The 19,991-nt window shown below is 32.3% G+C and overlaps 1 non-coding gene across 1 annotated transcript; it reads right to left on the reverse strand.

Moving 5' to 3' along the window:
- Positions 1-1,675: 1,675 nt before the first annotated feature.
- On the reverse strand, positions 1,676-1,776 carry LOC148275118 (small nucleolar RNA U3). Its single transcript, XR_015824113.1, has one exon. It is a non-coding gene; the product is annotated as a small nucleolar RNA U3 (small nucleolar RNA).
- Between the last annotated feature and the right edge of the window lie 18,215 nt (positions 1,777-19,991).

Below are 19,991 nucleotides of genomic sequence, written 5' to 3' on the forward strand. Positions count from 1 at the left end.
GTCAAAGAGGATTGGCCTACTACTCGGTTAAAGTGTACAATCTTTTTCCATTGTCCATTGGGACAATTAGTAAGTAATCTCAATATAAAATTGCCATTAAGAAATGGATAGTGGAGGTGGGTTGCGCATGGATCGATGAGTGGATCGAGCCAAATAGGTAAAAATTTGTTTCCTGGGCCTCGATTATGGTGGGAAGATAAAGACGTCATACATTCACCTTGACGGTATAGTTGAAGATAAATTCCCTCTAGCGATTATAAAGATATATTACCAACCCCCCACCTTTAAGTTATGGGTAGGTACATCGATATGAATCAAGGAGAAGCGTACGTCACGGTACACATATCTACGCTCTAAAGTGACATAGCTTCAGTATAACGTCATAGTTGAAGATAAAAGTCTCCCGACCGACTATAAAGGTACACTACCAATATCCCCCACCATCAAGTTTTGATGTGAGTACATCATTTTATACTGACGAGTCTAGAACCCCTCGATACGTTTATTTACGCATTAAAAGTGACAAAAATTTTGTTCCACCGAGCAATTTTTCCTTTAATTATGATTTATTAAAAAAAATAATAGTTTTAAGGTAGGCAGTTTCTTTATTAAAAGCCTTTTAAAAAATGAGAGAGAAATAAGTAAGTTTTGAAGTCGAATTAAATTCCGACATAGCTGTCACTTTAATAAAACGAACGCCTAGATGTGGAAATAATGTCGCTAGGTTCTCATATATGAACAAATAAGAGTATTTAGGGGTCAGACACAGATTATATGCGTCAGAAAGTTACCACTCTAAAAAAATAATTTAGTTATTAGATTTTTTCCATCCGTTTTACTATCGTTCCGAGTGTATGTATCGAGACGTTATAGGAGCCGGCTTTGTAGTCGATCGGTACAGATCGGTAGATACATACAGACGATCGTTAAGTGTACCGTCTAGGTGATTTCTAAAAGTCACGCAAAATTCATGTTCAAGCGAGCATTTTTTGCTTGAATTGAGATTTATTGGAGTTTATAATCGCTTTAAAGTGAGCACTTTTTATTACAGAAGCCTATTTTAAATGTTAATGACGTAAGGAACGCGGACTAATTGTTTGCGGTCATTCCATTGGCTTGTTTCGATCATATGATGTCGATATGACAAGTAGGTAGAACATACCGAGGTAAGACACAGATAGTACAGAAGTTAAGTATACCGTCTCGATATATACAGATGAAGATAGCGTTCATAATCGAAGCACTAATTATGAAATTTTGTCTGCAAGTTTATATGAATTTATTATGTTTTTTATGGTTATTTCAGTTGATTTTGATTATTATGTTTACGATGATAATTAAGGTTAATTAGATTAATTACCAATTTATTTTCTTACTATGTTAACTATGTTTAATAAATAATTTAATGCATGTTTCATTTTACTTATTGTAAAATATTTCCCTCGGCACGGGACAACCACCACATTATTCTGTACAAAAAAAATAATACAAAATTGTAAAAGTATTAATAAATAAAATAACTAGCTTCATTAAACATATTAAAACAGAGATGGAAAACATTTTAGAGAAGTGAATATAGAAGTCTAGGTATCTACAGCGCTTATGACCTGTCATTGACTGGTTTAAGCGGCCACTTTACGTACTGTATAAAATTCACCCTTCTGCCTACATTCGAACATCTATATTCCTTCAATTCTTCCATCGGTCGATGTTTGTGAAGAGTTAATATTACGAGGGAGAAAGTACTACAGAAATGATCCTGTGAAGTACAATCTTTTGCAAACAAAGATTTTTAATTTTTAATATACAATTATCAATTTTGTAAAATAACTTTGAGATAAAAGTGACAAGTAAAAGAGTCACAAAAGTCAACAGATGGAAGAGTTGAGGAAATGTGGACGTTTAAACATGGGCAGAATGGTGAATGTTACACAATGTGTAAAGTGACCACTTAAACCAGCCAATGACAGGTCATAAGCCCTGTAAATGCCTAGACTTCCATATTCCCTTATCAAAAATGTTTTCCCTCTCAGTTGAAATAAATTTAAATATGAACAACTCCCTAGGGAGGAAATCCAGCCAGTCTGCAAGCATTTGGACATAATCAAACATTGTTGATGTAAATTAAATTTTGAACACTGTATAGTCCTTAGAATAGGTTTTCTAGTAAGGATGGCTCTTAAATTAATTTTGTTTAAAAAATTTACATTTAATAATCTATAATATATAGATTTTTAAAACTTGGTCTATGAGTTCATAAGTCCTGTAAATTCCTAGACTTACAAAACCGTTTCCGTCTCTATTGCCATTTTTTTTAATTCGAGTAAAAAATATTAGTACGATCCAGCAATTAATAAAAATGTATTTTGTTTTTGATAGGCAAATAAATAAAAATAAAATAAAAAATTACGTCGGTCTTAAGTAAACATGTGTGTGTTGGGACGTGCTTTGAAAAACAAATTCACCCACTAATCACACACCCCCATTCCTCTTCTCATTCCACCCCCGATTCATTTTTCTATTATTTTAATTTCATTGCAAATGGGTGGAAAGGGGTGCGACGGATCGCTCATTCTTTTATTCTGCTTTCACATATAATATGAGGTATGGAGAAAGTAATTTTATAAAAAGCCGTTACCATAAATCACAAGGTAAAAAAAGGATGTGTATTTAAATTAACAACACCCACATACACACAAACAAATATATGAAACTATGAAAGTAATTATTAACAACTAAATGTCCACAGCATACGAGTAACAAAAATAAGTACAGTAAGTATTGAGAAAGAAACCAATTGATCATAGGGTCAAAGCACCAGTAAATGACCAGCCCCCAGTAAATGACCATTGGTAAATAAAACACAATATAATAAGAATTGCTACATGTGTCCAGTCAAAAAACTTTAAACACTAAAAACTATGACAAAAGCAGTAGGCGGCGGACACATTTTTTGGTAAGAAACAAATCTATCAGTTTTGAACTGTGAGTTGTCAAAAGGTAATAGTGCGTCTTTTCGTCATTGTTCTGAGATTGATAGTGTTTTGATAAGGAAAGGTGTGGTAAGTGTTTTATTTGATGCCATTTTTGATGCAATTATTTGCATATATCCATATTCTAATGTGTTAGGGTGTTTTATAATGTTATGATGTAACTAAATCTGAGTATTATTTTTACTGGGGTAGAAGTGGTTTTTCACTGGTGATTTTGCTATTTTTTTAGAGTAATATTAATTATAATTGTAATACTTGTAATTCAATAAAAAAGTAAAAGTACTTAGAAAAATTAATGGGTTGGATTTCACTACAAGCTGAACCTCGCCTGCTGCTACCAATTGTTACCTACCACTGATACCAAATGTTGTTTGTAAATATTATTATGTATTTTATAAGCAACTTTGTATTGTAAAAGCCCTCTGGGCGTTATTATAAACATCCCTGTTCTCTCTTCCACATTATTTTCTCATCCTTTTAATTCCTTTTCTCGTTTTTTTGGCGCTCTTCTATTTTATTTAGATAGAACCGGGTTGTGGTTCACGGATCAGAGGTTCGAGGTTTGAACCCCACTCTACCTCAACTTAATTCCCATTTTCTAATAGTGAGTCATTTAAAACTCGTTGAAAATGGCTCTAAAAATTTAAATATTTGGATAAATCATAGGAACGAAAATATTTATTTTTACATTTAAAAAAAAACTTTAACTAAATGTATGCACTATTTTTAGAACGTATTTGTCTGTTGTTTTTATCAATAATAATAATAAAAAAATTAAACATTTGTGCCAAATAACATAGATATACATGCATCACAAATATGAAATCCTATTTCCAGTGTGCAAATAACACGCATTGAAAATAATATACAAAATAAATTTGTCAACTACACGAGTTACCGTTTGAAACTTGACTGTAAATAAGATAAATAGCTTCAAATATGTGTAAAAAAAAACATCACCCAACTGCAAAAACGGCGTGTAAAAGCTGATATATATATATATTAAATTGCCTCTGGTTTCATTGACAGTAAAAGCTGATTATTAATGGTCCTCTAAGAGTTCTTAGAAATAACTAAATTCTTTATAATCCTCGATTTATATTATCATAGGCAAAATTCATATTTAAAGCAACAATTAACAAATTTTAATGTAATAACGAAATCATTAAACATAAATTTATTAAAATATAATCATAATGACGTGCGGCGTTTGCATTCCGTGCAACGTCTTTTTTGTCTTTTGGATTTGATTTATTGCTTATTACTTTTATTTACATCTTATATACAATGCTAAGTGCCACAATACTACTAGCTATAAAAGTTCACTATTTTTTTCTCTTGTCAATATAATAATATTTTAAAAGTTAAAATGTCAACAAATCCCAAATCAAAAAGGAATTTAAGCAGAGACTCACCCAAAACCTCGCTGGAAGTTGATATTCATGAAAAATCTTACATCAATATGTTATCTGAAATCACTTCCACGATTAACAAAGAGTTCAAAAAAATTCGGGAATAGCTTTTTTGAAATTGGAGGATATAACCAGATCCATCCAGTATTTATCCGAAAAATACGATAATCAAATAATCATAAATAATAAAATAAACGATAATCTCAATAAAAATGTCAGGGAAATGTCTAATGATTATCCTCTCCCTAGTACATCATTCTGTCAATAAAAATCGAAAAGTAATATAATGGAACAATCAGCTAGAAATAATAACATTGAGATACAAATGGTACCCAAAAGGAATACTGAAAATATTATTAATTTGTTTACTTCGCTTTGCCGCACAGTCTCAGTGCCTCTCAAAGTGGATAATATTATTACCTGCAGTCGAGTTCCAAAAAAAGTAGAAAATAAAAGACCCAAGAACATTGTCATATCACTCACATCTCTCAGGGAACGTGATGTGATACTTGCAGCAGTACGTCAATATAATAGATTCCCAGGTAATAAATATGCATGTATATTATTGCACATGCAATAATTATATAAACAAATAAATAATACGGTTCTAGTTTCATTCCCTGCGGTACCCCTTTGGGCACTGATGAAAAAGCCGCGTGGCGTCATTCTAATTTTGAATTCTTTCACCAGTCGTCTCGTATGCGCCGACATACGAGTATGAGGAGTGAGGAGGCTGTGACTATACTGTAGGAGACCGTCCAGGATATATAAGTACAGAAAGCATTGCTCGTCTGTATTCATTTTATTATTTTCCTTTGTCTGCGCCCGTGAGGGGAGACTTTGGAGGCAAAACGTGGAAAGGAGAACTAATTGCATAATAGTACTGAATAGCGAAATCAAGAATTCTTATCCGGTTTCGCCATATTTTTGCTCAACAATATTAATGTGAAATTAAGACGGGTTGTGGTCCCGTGGCTAGCGTCGCAGACTCTGGATTAAGAGGTCCGAGATTCGAACCCCATTCTACCACAACTCGTCTCCAATTTTTAACACGATTAATTACGACTAAAATAAAATGACCCGAAATCGAAATACTTGGGTAAATTATAAGAACGAAAACATTTTTATGTAAAGTTTTTTTTTTAATGATATGTCGATTTTTGTAAACAAGTACAGAAAACAGTACAGGCGGATGATAAATACAGCTTGTACATCACATACCGTACACCGCATCTGAAGGCATAAGTCTCCTTGGCGGTGCCCACATACAAGGGAAAATTAATACGAGAAAAGCTGCCGAAAGGAGCTCTTTTCAATCTGGTAGCTTTAGCATCTTTGTGCTGAAAGAATGCAATCTAGGACATAATATGCACTTAATTGGATTGAGAAAAAGAGGGAAGTGAATTCATCACTGACTGGGATGAAGAATACACCTCAATGGCTGTTTCCAGGTAAACATGAATTAGAAAATCGGGTGGAGATAAGTCCGTTTCGTTTTGTAGTGGTTGACGCGTTCGCCTAGCATTCCTGAGGTCCTGGGTTCGATTCCTGGCAGAATGGACGTAAAATATTAATTTTTGAAGGTTTTTTGAAATTCAATATTTCCTGGACTGGCACTAGAAGCGTAAGACGTACTAAAAGCGTAAGCGATCACCGTTCCTTCATGTAACAAATAATAAAACTGTGCTTCATTTGGTTCAGAGAGCAAACATTAAATTGCGCTTTTCCAAGATTATTCAATAATATCCCAAAAATCTTTATTAACATTAAAAATATTCAAATGAAAATAAAAACGGAATAAATAAACCCTTAGTACCTAATGGTAATTATTAATAATATATTTATTTATTTATTTAACTTTTTGTACATAATGTTATTTGTACATTGGCGGGCTTATTGCCAAATGGCAATTTCTTCCAACCAACCAATATAATGTGTGCCTAGTGGTTTAATGGTCGCGTATTTGCCTATAACGCAAGAGGGTTCGATCCCCGACATGGCTGACATGAAATAAAAGTATGCTTTTAGACGAGACTATTTCATAGTCCCTGGACTGGCCCGAGAAGCGTATGTAACAAAACGATCAAGATACACTGCGATTGGTTAACATTGTAGTGACCTATGCACCATTGAAAGGAAATGGTGCCGGTAAATGTTAATTATTCAATTTATTTGACGTACGTGAAAAACAAACCTGTTTTAAAATAAATGTGTTCACCAAAGTCTTTAGAATAAGTGGCAGGGGCGAATTCTCCTTATAATCGATTATTTGCAGTATGCCATAGTTTTTTGACATCGAGAGTAATGTTTTATGTTACATTATTATTAGGATATAACACATTACAAAAATAAATAAATTATAGATTGCATTTTTGGGTAAGTAAATTTACATCATATTCCTTTATTCCATACAGCGAGCCAGTTGCGACTCTATCGGCCAAAATTGTTACTACTGGATTACACGAGATTCCTTTGTTGAAGAAAAAACATGAATTTAATTACGTCTCTAAACCCCAAATTTAAGAATAACGTTCGAAAAATTATTTGACCTACAAAAAAAACCTACAAAGTGCGACCAGCGCCTAGCCCGTCCTTAGTGAACGATGAAACTATCCGATTACCTCAGCTTATTCCTCTGTACAAAAAAGTACACTACATTTTACATCTTTAACCTAGTCGCGTTTTTTTAATAATAAAACAAGCTTGCAGATTACAAACATTATTTAAAGATTCTCTATTCGGAAAATAGTATTTCGAACATTATTTCCGAAGGACTATTTTTCTTTGATGGGATACAGTTGACATAGTATGTATCACATAGGATATGTGTCGTCTGCAGCGGCCATTTTTGGTATTATTCATATTAAAAGGAATCAACCAGTGCTTAGTGTTCGCATTTAAATCACAATAAATATATGCAGAATGTCATTGTGGGGTTTTTCGATAAAGTTTTGTACAAGTATTGTATCAAAATAGTATAGAATATAGCTACGAATATCGCGTGGTTGATGATAGAGGAAAGAAAGCATATTTGAAATACTGTTGGTAATTTGGAATACCGCCTTTACTCTTGATAAAAGAGGGACACCTACTGGCAATACTACACGCTACAGTTACAAGCCTCGATTTCGGTCGATAAAGTTCTTCCATTGATTTAGGATGAACACTGACATATTTTGTGAAATCGTTTCCGTCAAAACTTTTTCCTTAAGTTTTTAATCGGATGTTATCCCTAAATATTGCAGTAGTTTCCATTACATCGTTTTACACAGCATCATCACATATGACAAAGGCCCTAAAGTAGCCTTCAGTGCGTCTTGTGTGGAATTAGTACAAATAATTTTCCTTATCATTACAAGTTAACGTAATTTGGAAATTGGTATTCCGAATATTGTGCATTTTTGTAAAAACGCGTTTTTTCTTATTTTACATATTTTTGTTTTTCATAAAAACTGTTTTAATTTAATTAGATTTTTGCAGCAGTTTTATAATTATTGATTAGTTTACCTAACTTTTTATCGAGTTTGATGTATTAAATCTCCTTTGTTGTACATTTTTCACTCAAAAATGTAAATGGTATTCCAAATATGCTTCCTTTCCTGTAATTGTTGTTTGAGTTAAATTTCACAGAACCACAGAAAAAAAGGTCATTTATAATATTACGTTACTTAGATATTAAATACTTGCATTTAGTTACAAATTAATGAACATTTTTTGCAGATTACCTATAAAATAAATCACGGCTCGCCACTGCTGCCTACTTATACAGGCTAACGGCGTGATGGTTTGTTTAATATTATTTTTCATTGTTTGTAGACCAAATAAATAAAAAAAAACATCTAATTATATATAATGAATAAACGATGTTCTGCAGTACTGAAATTGAAACAATGTCTCCATCTCGGTTGAAAGACTTGTCCGCTAAATAAACGCTTCATTTTCGTGGGCGAGCGAAACCTTTTCCAGTTTCCTCTGCATAGATTTTTCTATGTTAAATAAAGCATCAGCCGGAGTAGAAGAGTCCGTTTGTATTTCGCTGTTCATATTCGCCTTATTCAAATTTCAGTTTCCGACGCTCATAAATATAAAACCTGCACCCAAATGAACCGGAAACACACACAGCAACTTCGAATTATTACAACTAGCCATTCAGAATTCGCTCCTTCCGGTCAAACCACTCCATGGCTTTGCTATTTCCCGTCTGATAATTAATTTACGAAGTAGCTATACGATTTGAGTGAAGAAATTTGCAAGCTAGAATTATTTATTTCAGCCAAATAGGAAAAAGGTTAGTTAAAAGTAAAGAAAAAAAATTCCAATTCGGGAACTTACGTTCTTAATTGCAATGATTGTAAAAATATAATTGATAGGTTTGGTGTTTATTTTGTAGAACTTCATATTTAAACTTATAATATAAGAAATAAAACACTGATTTATTTATTTATTTATACTTTTACATTGTTTGTATTCTTTTTTTATACAGAATAATGTTCCCTCACTGGGGAGTCCCGTGCCGAGGATAAACATTTTACAAAATGTGAAACAGCCTAAGATTAGTTATTTAACAAAGTTAACATAAAAATAACAATAAAAAAACGCAATTCATCCAATCAACCCAATTATCATTAACATAATATACAATAAAAAACTAAAATAATCATAAAAAACATAACCAATTTATATAGACCAATAGAACAAATTTCATAAATAGAACACACATTTTACCTATTTATCAACAATATTTTGAGTTTGTCCAAATTTTTGTAGACAAGGACTGGATTTAACTCCCCGGGGAGCTGTTAACATTAACATATTACAACAGAGATGAAGAACATTTAAGAGATAAGTAGTATGTAGGTGAAATAATTCAATTAGATGAATCTCACCGGCATAAATAAAGGTTTCAGCTCTTTAACTTCACAAACATCAAAAGATGAAAGTATTGAAGGAATAAAGATGTTCATATAGGCAGAATGGTGAATGTTACACAGTGTGTAAAGTGGCCACTTAAACCAGCCATTGACAGGTCATAGGCCCTGTAGATGCCTAGACTTCCATATTACCTTCTCTTGAATGTTCTTCATCTCTGTTGTAATATGTTAATTTTACCTATTTGGCTGCATCCACTCATCGATCCGGGTGCAGTTCACCTCTACTATCCATTTCTTAATAGCAATTTTATATTGTGAGAACTAACTTATTGTCCTTATGGATAATGGAAGTAGATTGTACACTTTAACCGAGTAGTGGGCCAATCCTCTTTGACCGAAGGTTGTATTTATTATTTTATTTTTTTGCAGCATCAGGGTGGAGTATCTAGTAACTCTTCTATTTGTAACGGAAGGTAGAGTCTACAAAACACTATATTTTATTTTTACAAATATTTTTAAAAAAAATCGTGACAATTGTTTCGCCTTGTTAGGGCATTTTCAAACGAATGTGAAGATGATATGGATTTAATGAAAAATAAAATAAACAAACTATTGTAAGACGTCACTCCCCATTATGTACACAAGAATTGTTTTTTTCTTTTACGTAATGGGAAACGTTTATGTAAACATATCTATTTAATTCATGTAAAAATTGTATTTAACAGTAATATTGTATTTATATTTGTTATCTGAATAAATGAAAAAAATATAAAAATAATAATTTATCTCTCAAGAATATAAAATAAACTAAAATATTTCATGTAACACGATAAGCTGCTTTAACATGCCTGATTTGTAAGTTTAAAATAATATATAATATTGTAGATGCATAGACTTCTATATTCCCTTCTCTAAAATGTTTTCCATCCTTGTTGTAATATGTTGATACAATGTTCTGTTATTAAATAAATAAAAACATAGAAAAAAAGGGGTTTGCGTACTACAAGTTTTCTGTTTTAAAGGAATTTGATGTTCACCCCATGTAAAGCGTTATTTAATACAAATTGATCTCGATGGTAGGAGGCCTATAAATAGTAGGGGTGATGAGGGAGTGGGTAGAAAAGGTGGAGGGTGAATCGGGATCAGTAGTCGATCCAGAGATCCGGAAGGGATAAGCAGAAATAAGGAGATTGACCAGGCGAGAAAGGGGTAACAAACATTTCTGGAAAAGGGAAAATTTACAATATCAAAACCGGATAAAAGACTTCGAGTTGCGTCGAACTCGTAGGACATGGGTGAAAACAGAGTGCCCAGGAGAGAAAAACATGGTGAAATTTGTTTTTCAGAAATCATTATTTACAAAACCACACTCACGAAGGATGAGACACCAAAAATAAAAAAATAAAAAAATACTTAAACTCATTAAAATAGCATTATATCAATTCATAAGTTAACCCATAGAAAATTTGTTGATAATGATCCTTAAGATAAAAATAACTTTATTTAATTTACTTACATATAACTTTGAATTGTGTATCCTTACCTCTGTTCTGTATAAATACATTTAACTTTTTAATAAAGATACCAGTCTCGAAGATGTCGCGAAAGCGATGAAACCGGTCACTGGATATTCCAAATTTGTGGATGAAAGTATCACTAGTGTTTTATTCATATAATAAAACATACAATCTATAAATATACAAAAGGCAATGTTTGTATGTGTGTCCTCGGTAGACTCAATAACTACTGGACTGATACGTGCGGTTTTTAGCGAAAAGTAGAGCTTTGCCATGAGCATATTTATAGCTCTTTAAATTTTCAATTTATTAGGAAGAAAAAAAGTAAGGATCGTAAATGATTTAATCATCGTTCACCAAAGCTGCATTTGCCGAGAATGCACATATAAAAAAATATTATACCAATGTCTTATGTATTGTTTGCGAACCGTAATAAATAAATAAAGACTCCACATGTTATTAATTCATTTACCATGCATTCGTTGTTTCCAATGAATTAAACATAATAACAATAAAAACACAGATTGTTTTCCAAAAGTAAACGATTTTCAACTGGTCAAAATACTGATGGCCAAACACATAAAACAAAAGCATTAGAATTTAAATTTTACATTGCAATTTGCTTTTAAAAGATATTTTTCTGATTTACTCAACGACGCGACGTCGAAAATGGGGTTATCATAATTTAAAATTATATGACTCATTGATATACTGCACACTCATCAAACAAATAATGATTGCACAAAAAGCTTTATTAAAAATTATCTTAAGAGTCCTAATCAGAACTAGCTCCCTCGGTATATTCGAAAATCTTAATGTAAAATCTAAAAAACATCTTTATGTAAAAGCTCTGTTACTATACGCACATAAACATTATTATCTACCTTCCGTTGCAAATACAAGAGCTACTAGATACTCCACCCTGATACTGCAAAAAAAAAATTTAAAAATGCAACCTTCGGTCAAAGAGGATTGGCCTACTACTCGGTTAAAGTGTACAATCTACTTCCATTATCCATTAGGACAATAAGTACGTACTCACATTATAAAATTGCTATTAAGAAATGGATGGTGGAGGTGGGTTGCACACAGATCGATGAGTGGATCAAGCCAAATAGGTAAAATGTGTGTACTGTTCATGAATTTTGGTCTATTGGTCTGTATAAATTGGTAAAGTTTTTTATGATTATTTATGATTATTTTACTTTATATTGTTTATTATGTGAATGATAATTAGGTTAGTTAGATTAATTAGGTTTTTTTTATTATTATTATTTTGACTTTATTAAATTACTAATTTAAGGCAAGTTTTACATTTTGAAAAATGTTTCCCTCGGAACGGGAACATTATTATGTTTAAAAAAAGAATACAATGTAAAAGTATAAAAAAATACATAAATATGAACAGATACACGATCTGGTATGTGATGATAAGAGAAAATGTAAAAAAATTGTAAAAGTTGACAACACCTGGAATAGTGTCCAGTAGATTCCGTCTAAGTGACCACTTTATGTCGCCAATCTAAGGCTGTCAGGCGCCGAACCTTTAGAGAGTTTGCGCACCTGACTGAATAAATCCTAATTAGATTAAGAGGAAGTTATTTGAAGGTTTTAATGTGTTTTGGATAAGACCTACAAATACAGAGTGGATAATATTGATTGTGGCAATATAAGGCCTGAAAGAGGTATGATACAACGCTAAAAATAAATGTCACGAGGATATGCGTCGAGGAACAGTTTGATGAATAGGTATTTGAATATAATTTTTCTGTTCCTCTCTCGCAGATGCCTTTCCAAATGCTGTACGAAAAAGACAGCTGTACGCTGGTGTGATTATGCTTAGTTGAAATCGACATCAAATCAGTCTAGTATTTTTGATTTCCTTTTCCTAAAACTGAACCGATTTCGTTTTTTTTTAAAAAGAGTTTCAGAAATTTTGTAACGGGTAACGTTCGCTACTCATCGCGGAAAATTATTACAACCAATCTTTCTAATTTTGTCTGTGGCGAACGCATATACCGATGTTTTTCAACTAAGCCTTTTTCCGTGACACGATGTGAACAGCGTTGACGGTCGCATTACTTGTACTATATAATCTGTGGGTCGCATTGCGCTCTTAAAAAAAGAGACTACATTGAGTGCAAGTGTCCCTTTTAAATTTAAATACTATATATATTATTTATTAAACATGTTTCTATGTGACAATAAAGTCACACGGCCAGCGCCTCGTTATTGAAGTCAAATTAATTCAATATTGGATTCAAGATTATAATAGAATCCATTAATTTATTATTGCACCTTACTAAACAAGGCAACAAGTGGATTTCGTCTAGCTGGGAATGTAATGTATCAAGAGTTGTCATGCGGGTCAAAATAAGGTTGTGTTTTGAGAATCTTTCCGGGTGATGAGGTCATGGCGTTCAAATGGAAGCATCACTTACTGGACGAAGACCAAGACTTCAAATGGAACACTTGAGATCATTCAAGCTACCGGCTAAGATAATATTTTTTAAGACTCCGATTTCAACGCGTGGCCATTTTTTTTATTTTTATTCATGCAAGATTTGGTTATATCAGCAGTTTAGTATTTTCTCAACCAAAAATAGTTTAACTAGAATTTAAACGGATTCTGGATTCAGGTAGAAATTTAGCTTCTAAAACAAATGTATTAAGGTTATGTAATTAAATTCATACATTGTAAGGACCGGTGTATTTATTAAAAATATTTTCTCTCTAACTTATTTCTGTTAATCATGTAATAAACTTTGAGCCGGTTTGAACCTGTCATGTTTTAGCGTTGTGGCCTAGCCGGTGGCGATTGATTTTTTGAATGCAGGATCGCGAGTTTGGGAATACAATTTCGGGTTAACTCTTTCAAACTTCAACTTAATTTTTATTTTTTATCGATCTTCAACGAACAAATCATTGTAATGTATTATGATATTTATTAATTGTAGGTATCGCCAACCGTCGAGAATAGACAACAAACACGACAGGTTGGCAACACAGAAGATCAGTGACGTAGGTAAGCATATAAAAGCACCGGCGCACTGATCGCTCTTCCTTCTCTATCTATGCAGTCAGCCACCTACTACCAAGATCCAAGATCTACGTCTTCCGAAATTATTGTCAACCGCGTAAGAGAAAATATAAATATAATCTTGACATCAGTGTTCAATTTTATTAGTTAAATATTCTAAAACATATCACGTTCATCTCATTGTATTTTATTTTTGCTTAAATAAATAGTGTTCAAAACTCATGTAAGTACCGACTTCCTTTTATTTATGAAGTTTGAAGCAACCTTTTGAAGAGCAAAGTGAGGGCCACGCGTAGATGTTAGATGTTGAACTTCAGACGACTTTCTACACCACATTTTAGCCGGAATAAAAACATCTCTGCGTAGCCTTTACGCGCTGGTCGAGCTTTCAACAGAGACAATAGTAGAGTCGACAATTGGTGTCCAACACAACTGGTGACCCCGACAATAGGCCCCTCCACACAAAAAAAGAGAAAATAAAACAAAAATGGAATGTTAAATATTGGAGAGAAACGATTTCCCAAGCGGATGCGGGGCAAGAAATTACAGGGGACGAAGCCCTAGAGCTTCTACGATATTATTTAGCGAAGTAGACTGTATTTTAATTTTAATGAAATAAGTTAATATTCTCGATATGCGGTATGCAGTGTCAATCGGTCACAACCCCAACGAATGAGATGGATTAGGAATGGATGCCACTAACATGGTTCGTTCTTGATGGAATTGCGGTGGTCTGACTGGTCAATTGCAAGTGGCACCAATAATAGGACAGGCCTCCGATCTGTAGTTGAACACTGGTGGTTGGAGGAAACAAAGCATATGATGCGGCACAAGTTCAACGAAATAAACGCGCGATTCACTACCCGAGGTCTTAATGTGGCGGATGATCAAAATGTGTGGGTACAAAGGATGTAGAAATTGTGACAATAATCGACAAATGCACACCCACATAATTCGCAACCAAATAAACAAACTTTAATTTTCGTACGATAATAATTATTGTTATCGATGTCGTAAAAATATCACTGTAATTAACAAAAAACTTGCACCGTTTAGGGCCAAACGAGACATACATATATATAATGTTTACGTAGTACACACGTGTTCAAGACGAGTGTCCATATTAAGCCGTATTTGGACACAATTGATCGAGGGGTTAACCCTTCCGCCGCACTTTGTAGTACAGTGGGGAAAGATTGGGACAAAATCCCGGTAAGGGTTAACTAGGGGCGATCGCTTACCGATAAATTGCCTTGTTCGGATCTAAGTTAGACAATCGGAATTAGTGAGACTAAATAAGATGGACATTGAGATGTAATATTATAATTGTTTCCTATATCCAGTGGTGCATAAGATACTGCTTTGGTAATTTCATTGGACAGTATCTAGATATTATCCATGGCTCTATCGCACAGAGTTTCTCCAGGGTATGCTTTCTTACAACAGTTTGAATACCAGGGCTGGTATTTCGAACGCAACTATACTCGTAGCGCGTTTTTACGTAACGGATATGCGTTATAGCGCGCGGTAAATACGTTTGGAATACCAGCCTGAGGGTGCTATTCTGAATCTTCTCACGGAGGTAGAGATAACTACTGTTTATAAACTGGGGATTTTTATTTTTTGCATGCGACTACACTTTGCTTCGTACATAACCACACTCATTTCAATTCAGTTCAGTTCAGTGTCGGAAATCGGCGTTTATAATAGTAAATATAATAAAAATGTCAAGGCCATACTGACAGAATGCATAAAGTAAACAGTCTTTATAAATTTAAATATTTTTTAATATAGGTGTAAGATGTTGATTTTAAAATGTATGCTATGTCTCGAATAAAAAGTACTCTTTCAAAACTTAAAAAAAAAAAAAAAAAATTTTTTTGAGAAATAATGCGTTGAAAGAATAAAAAAGCTTTAAATGCGATTATCTCGGAACTTGTTTTAATGACTTATTGCATTATGTCAGTAAAGCCTTGATATGTTCTATTTATTTATGTTAAAAGCTTTATGTTCAAAGCTTTGTCACAATATATTGAGTTTGTCCAAACGTTTGTAGACAAAATACTGGACTTCACCCCCTAGGGAGTCATTAAGATTAACAAATTACAACAGGGATGGAGAACATTTGAGATAAGGGGAAATAGAAGTCTAGCCATTTACAGGGCTGATGGCCTGTCATTGGCTGGTTTATTTATTTATTTATTAACGGACATTGTTTATGTAAACAATTTATAAGGTTTGAATATTACAATAAACGAATAGTTTAAAACATTTTAAAAAAAAGAAAGAAGCATTGACAAACATAAGGGACATCGAGACAAGATCTGGACTATTTATTTAGTGCTCGTTTAAATCCTTGTAAACTTAAACCAAAAAAGTCCAGATCTTGTATTGAGTTAACAATACGACAAAGGCGGGTCATTGAAGAATTTAGGCCATAGTTTGTTCTATGCTGATCGATGAACAGTACTTCATTGTTTCTCAATCTACAAGTCGGAATATTGAATTTTACTTGTCCCAGTAATGATGGAACATCGATTATACCATTTAGTATGCCGAACATACGAGTATATATGGAGTCAATATTAGTTCTACGTTTTTGTAGACTAGAAATATTTAACATTGACTATTTCAGCATAAGAATAATTATCTCAATTGTTTAAGTGATTATCTTGCTTTTTTAACATTTTATCAAGATGTTTTATGTACCAACGTGTTATTTTTATAATTGAATTGTATTTTTTTTATCATACCGATACGCATAAATTCAGATGTAATATTTCGAAATGTACATACATAGGTATATATATACAAAAAAAAAATGAAAAATCACTTGATTAATTAAGGGAAGATGATCAGTCTTACACTTCACAGATCCAGTCAAGGGACAATGATTTACCACACATATATATCAGTGGCGAGCCGTGATTTCATTTATAGGTAATCAATAAAAAAAAAACAAATTTGTACCTACATAACATGTAAGTAATAAATAAATGACTATTTTTTCTGTGGTTCTGTGAAAATCAACTCTTAGCTTTATTCTACACTATTTTCATAGAATACTTGTACAAAAGTTTATTAACAAATACCACAATGATATTCAGCAGATATTTCCATTATGATCCGTCATTGACAGTACTGTCAAAGTATCAACACTTGAGCACTGGCTGATTTCTTTTAAAATGAATAATACAAAAAACGGCCACTGCGAACGCCACCTGTCCTATGTGATACATAATATGTCAACGGTATCCTGTCAAAGAAAAATAGTCCTTCGGAAATAGTGTTCGAAATACTAGTTTCCAAATAGAGAATCTTCAAATAATATTTGTAATCTGCAAGTTTGTTTTAGTACTAAAAAAGCCGACTTGGGTTAAAGACGAAAAATACAGTGTACTTTTTGTATGGAAGAATAAGATGAGGTAATCGGCTATATTCATCGTTCACTGAGAATGGCCTGGTCGCTGGCGCTGGGCGCACTTTGTAGATATTTTTTTGTAGGAAGATATAAACGGTGATTTATAATAAATAACAATTATTTGATTAATTTTCCCATAAACATGGTTACTACAATAAAAAATTATCCAAAGTAAAATATAATGGTAAGCTGTTCATAATCGCTTATTTTGACGATTCGCCCCTGATATATATACATTTCTAGACAACCTTGGAACAGTGGTCAGCGCGTTTACCTGCTATGCAAGAGGTCTCAGGCTTGATTCCCGACATGGTTGACATGAAATCAGAGAAATTGTTGTCCGGTGTAGAAGGACGTAAGCTGATTTCTAGTTTTTCTGGTAATGACTTACGATTTAGGATATAGAGATTTTGGTATTATTTAGGTATTCATTGTATATTTATTAATTACTTTTAAAACTGGAAGTAGGGTACACATAATAACAAAATTGTAATGATTTTTTTATATTATATTATAAAATACAATATTTACTCCCTTAAAACGGGGAAGCTATCCCTAGCTAGGCAGTTTAGATGAACCAACAGCAAAAAAATAAAATATGTATGTATACTTTTACTACTCAATTAATCTGTTGTATAAATAATTCATTGTAAATTGCTGTAATAAATATGTAAAAAATAAATAAAAAAATTCAATACAGATGTATACTTTTACTACTCAATTAATCTGTTGTATAAATAATTCATTGTAAATTGCTGTAATAAATATGTAAAAAATAAATAAAAAAATTCAATATAGATGTATACTTTTACTACTCAATTAATCTGTTGTATAAATAATTCATTGTAAATTGCTGTAATACATATGTAAAAAATAAATAAAAAAAATAAATATAGATGTATACTTTTACTACTCAATTAATCTGTTGTATAAATAATTCACTGTAAATTGCTGTAATAAATATGTAAAAAATAAAATATATATGTATACTTTTACTACTCAATTAATCTGTTGTATAAATAATTCATTGTAAATTGCTGTAATAAATATGTAAAAATAAATAAAAAAATAAAATAAAAATGAAACATTTATTTAAAAAGGTGTTTTTACACTAGAAAATTTATTCAGTACCAGGCATAGAAGAAACATTCACATTCTTTCACTTCTTCACAATATTTTAAATAATCCCATTTCGCCTGTTTATCTGAGAGAGTTCATCCAACCTCTTTCACAACACGGACTATCTCTTCGTTCTAGGAACGAGAGAACCCCTTTAATACCCTGTCATCGCTCTAATTTTCTTGCCTCCTCTTTCGCAGTAGTAGCCGCTCGATTGTGGAATAATCTACCCACTAGTGTTAGAGACGCCCCTTCTTTATTTACATTTAAGTCAAGATTGAAATGTCACTATCTAAATATTTAAATTGTTCCTTTATCCTTCTTCTTTCCTTCCCATCCCCTCTCCTCTCTTCATTGTATAGTGTTAATTTTTTTATTATTATATATATTTATTTTTGTTAATCTTTGCTTTTAATTTTTGTATAAAATTGTAAGATTCAATATGTCCATGTATTTATAATTTTCTCAAATTGAACGGTTTGGGTAGGTAGGAAGAAATTGCCTTAAGGCAATATACCCGCCCTTATATGTATATATATTGGATATGTATATAAAGTGTTAAATAAATAAATAAAATTTCAAAGTCGCTGAAAGATCACTTTACCTTAGTGAAACAAAAAATGATCACGATACGCTGCGGTTGGCGTACTAAAGCAGTAACCTATGTACCATTAGGTGCAGAAGCGAATGACGATATTTTTTTATTTTTTTTAATAATCTTTTTCGCCGTTCTCTCGTTTTTCGTTTTTGTCCTAGTTTAAAATAAATAAGTAGGTACAAGTATTATGATTTTATTTTTTAATTTACTCTCATTTTCTTTAGTAATTAAATTATTAGGGATTGTTTTTAATTCCAAGGGTGGATTTAGTGATCTCGCACAAGGCGGTTGACCACTATTGGAAAGAAATCTTCCTGTTTTACGATGGCCCAAGTAATCCCTTCCGGTCCCGCTTCATCCCTTCCTTTGTCCCCACACCCCTTCCCTAATCCACCCTTGCACTGTAGCCGACACCTAAATCCACTGCACCAGATAAATTACTTCGAAAAACGTGATCCAATTTACGATTTGAAGAATAATAATTATTGCGTTCCTAATTAATAAATGTCTAGAGTGAAAGATACTCGATCGAGAGTTTTTATATTAAAATCATACAATTTTGAAAAAGTTCAATGCAACTTAAATATATTATTTGGATATTTGTAGCACTAACTTTGTGGCTTTTGAAATTTAGACAAAAATTAGGTACATTAGTACTTCAGTGAAAAAAAATAAAAAATTAAAGATGAAAGTTATAAAAAATTTTATTAATTAGGATTTTTAAAAACAAAGAAAAGCACCCTAATCACACAACATATTGTGGCATATTTCTGAAATTCTAAGTTTAATTATGTCTTCAATGCTTTCCGTCACTGTTTAAATATACACAAATTTCAAGATTTTTAAGTATTTCCTCAACATTTACATTTTTGTCATTTAATTTATTATATACGCCCATAAGGACTTTACATGACAGATACAAAATTACTTTTCATGCGTTTCATTACAAAAGTAAATATGTAGGTCTAATAAATATGTGAGAGATTTTGTTAAAGGATCGAATTGCATGACGCTTTATAG

Source organism: Micrasema longulum, unplaced genomic scaffold (genome assembly GCF_059751315.1).
Source record: "Micrasema longulum isolate JH-2025_06_02 unplaced genomic scaffold, ASM5975131v1 h1tg001508l, whole genome shotgun sequence".
Taxonomy (NCBI): Eukaryota; Metazoa; Arthropoda; class Insecta; order Trichoptera; family Brachycentridae; genus Micrasema; species Micrasema longulum.